This window comes from Otolemur garnettii, unplaced genomic scaffold, assembly GCF_000181295.1.
Source record: "Otolemur garnettii isolate 467f Iridium unplaced genomic scaffold, OtoGar3 scaffold00006, whole genome shotgun sequence".
Classification (NCBI taxonomy): domain Eukaryota; kingdom Metazoa; phylum Chordata; class Mammalia; order Primates; family Galagidae; genus Otolemur; species Otolemur garnettii.
In genome coordinates, this window is record NW_003852401.1 from 172,964 (window position 1) to 176,957 (window position 3,994).

Here is a 3,994-nt window from a genome sequence, read left to right on the forward strand (position 1 = left end):
ATTGGAGGAATGGCCCACAAAAACCCCAAGAAAAGAAAGAATTTGGGTCAGTTTTCACAAAGATACCAGAAAAGGCTAAATGACCCTAATGCTGAGATGTAGGCTTCTTATTTTGGGAGAAAAGAAAGGTAACTGATCTCAACCTAAAGAGGTCTGTTCACTGTGCTGATTGCACAGGGCAGGCTGTGCCTCAGCAGAATCACTGCTCTATTGTGCATAAGCTGTGTGAATTCAGAAAATCTGTTTAAGCTTTCTGTACATCAATTTGTTCATCCATAAAATGGGAATCATAAAGTTAACTTTATCAGCAAATTACGCCAGCTCACTAACATTGTGTACCAACCCACTCTAATATTTAATGATTTAAAATTACAATCACTCATTGGGTCATGTTCCTACAGTCTGGGCTGAACTCAGCTGGCTGACATGTTTTTATGACTTGCAGCTCTGGCTGGGCTCACTGGTATGTCAGTTAGCAGATGCACTGTGGCTTCAGTATCACACATCTGGCAGCACAGCTTGGATGACTGTAGTCACTGGAGACTATCTGGGTCTCCTTTTCCTTGTTCCTTTCATCTTTCAGTGTTCCAGTCTCTATGTGACCTTTTCCATTCAAGGAGACATGACATCTCAGAAAAGTAAGACAGCACCAGCAAAATCTGTAAGCCTCTTAATGTCCAAGCCCAGAACAGTCCCACTGTAACTGCTGCTGTCTCCAGTTGATCTAAACAGGTTTTAAGGCCAGTGTAGGCTCAGTGTGTGAGAGGACTAGACAATGCCTCAGTTAAGGGAGGCATGATCCCTTGGGGGCAACATTGTAGTAACTTACCACAAGCACTTAAAAGAACTCCTGCTGTATTAGCAATGTGGGATACAAACTATTATCTGTCTTAGCAATATCTACTCAGTGTCTGTTAGAATTACTTATGTTATATTGCTTAATCTTAACAAGAACTACTTTAAGAAAAGAGTTTATAAGTGAAGAAACTGATGGCTAGAGAAGTGATGCAATGTGTTTAGATTATATGACTATTTAAGGAAGAGTTGGTGATTTAAGCCTTGGCTCCTAAGCACATGTTACTGCCACGATTCTGGCTCTGTCAGCAGCCTGAACATCCTGGCTGAACCAAGCTAGAGATGGGGGCGATCCTGGTAAACTTATAAAATCCAGAGCCTCATTTCAGACAGGGGAGTCTCCTGGCCTTCTCGGGTTCTCCTTTCCTCAGCTTTGCGCTACAGCACACATTTCCACTGTGTCCAGTACATTCCATAAGACAGTTTCTTATGGAAGCAAGAGTCTGTTGAGTCCTGTGCAATTTCTGTACCTAGAATGATCTAGTTATTATCCTGAGACAAGCCAAGACAGTTTCTTCTTCAGTGTTTCTGTTTATGCCCATTGTCTTTTAATGACATTTTAATTTTTCACATTGCATCCTCATCTACACAGCTAGCCCAGTGAGGATGGGAAAGTCACATACTTTGCGTGATTATACACGGTAATTCTTACACCCTTTAATTATCATCTGCAACTCTATGTCATTGTGATAGACATGTGATTATATTTCTCCTTCAAATATGTGATTGCTGAATAATCTCTAGAAGCTCTTTGACAATTTTTTTTTAATCATTTAAAGTAATGAGATTTTTTTCACCTCTGGTAAGAAAGCAGATGTGATAATTTTTAAAAAAATTTTGTTACAGATCATAGGTTTTCAAACATTGTGAAAATCATTATTCTTTTCAAACAGCTTTCAAAATATTTACATAGAGGTGTTTATTATTCCAAAAAATATGCTGTCAGAAGGGAAATACGGAATTTTCTTAACTGTCATATGATTTTAAAATAATCTAAAATAATTATAGTCACTTTATTTGAGACATAATAGAAACCTGTATGAAACCACCATGTGAGCATATTCGAAGTTGAAATGTTTACTAAGTACATTTAACAAGAGAAATGGACAATCCTAATTGAGAAAGCATCATCAAATATAAGAATATTTTAAAAAATTATTAAATGTGTGATAACTATAGGTATAAAATGTAGTGGATTAATATTGATTCATAAATAGGAATATAATTTTTAAAACATAATTTAAAAAGTGATTGTGCGCTCGACTTCAGTTTGAGCTTTTAAGCAGAGTGCCAGTGAGACATGCTGAGCAGAGAAAGGATCCCCTCCCTTCAACTTCCTACCCCTATCTCCCTGTCTCCTCCATCAGATCATATTATCTCATCTAAGTTCTGGTAAAGAATAGTGCAAAAAAAAAAAGAACTAGAAAAAGTATAATGCTTGGCAGGGTACAGAGAACATATTTGGAAAGAAGATAAAAAAATCAGAAATTCCCAAATCTGAAAATAGCCCAGCTGTCCACCAATACTAAAATGAATGACTTAATATATTCAGAAAATGGAATATTACTTAGAAACAGGAAACAAACAAAAATCTTAAATGGTATTTACTGAAAGAATCATTACAAAGAGAGTGTATACCATGTCATTTAATTTGTATAAAATTCTACAATGGATAAAATAAATCTGTGCTGTTTAACTATATCTAATCAGTGGTTGCTGATGGCGGTAGGGAATGGGATTTACTGGTGAAAGGCAAGACGGGATGTTTCTGGAGTAATGGTGATTTTATACATCTTGACAGGAGTTTGGGTTACCAAATGCTCCAAATGTGTAGGCATTTTTCAAAATTCACTGAAGGAGCATTCAAGATTTCTTTACTGGGGGCTGGGCACAGTAGCTCATGCCTATAATCCCAGCACTTGGGAGGCTGAGGCGAGTGGACTGCCTGAGTCACAGGTTTGAGAATAGCCTGAGCCAGAGTGAGACTCTGTCACTAAAAAATAACCAGACATTGTGGTGGGCACCTGTACTCCTAGCTACTTGGGAGGTAGAGGCAAGAGGATCACTTGAACCCAAGAGTTAGAGGTTGCTGTGAGCTAAGATGCTACAGCAGTCACAGAGGGTAACCAAATGAGACTCTATCTCAAATAAAAGAAAAAATTATTTACTGTTTGTAATTTATATTACAAAAAAAATTAAATTGTCTGGATTTAAAAAATAATATATAGGCTTCATACTTATGCTGAAGTTCTGATTCCATCACTTAGCAACTGTTGGAGTTTGGTGAAGTGACATATGTAACAATCTGTGCTTCTTTTCTTTCCTCTAAAAGAAAAGAGATGATAATACACTACTCTCCTTCTATCCACAATCTTATTTTCTGTGATTTCAGTTACCTGCCATCACCTGAGGTCTGAAAATCTTTAGTAGAAAATTCCAGAAATAAATGACTTGTAAGTTTTAAATTGTGCATCATCCTAAGTAGTATTATGAAGTCTCGCACTATCCTGATTCTTATTGCCTGGGATGTGAATTCCATCTTTGTCCAGCATAACCACCTGTCTACACACCCATTAGTCACTTAGTAGCCATCTGAGTTATCAGATCTACTGTCACAGTACCAGACGGCTTGTGCTCAAGTAACCCTTATTCCATTTAGCAATACTAATAATAAATTAGTTATTTTTGTTAGTGTGCCTAATTATAACATTTATCATAATTATGTATGTATAGGAAAAATCAAATTATCTGTAGGGCTCAGTACTATCCATGGTCTCAGGCATCCAAAGGAGATCTTGGAATGTCGGGAGAACTACTTAAACTTGCTATGAAGATGAACACAAAAAAAGTGTGTAAAGTTTCTATTATTAGTGATAGTGTTCAGAACAAAATTGCCTTTCATACAAGTAATATCGTATTTTGTTTTTTGACCACTGAAGAATAAAGGTGTGAATGAATATCTTCCAAATGCAGATGGTGAAATACTAGAGTTTTCTCATTGCAGCAAACGCCTTCTGGGAGAGGCTGCGTAATGTGTAACTCTGACTCTTCAGAGGCACAAAGGTTACCTTTAGTGATGCTAGATATCACAGATGTGATAGAGAAGAAGTGGGCTGGTTACTGCAACTCCAGTGACACT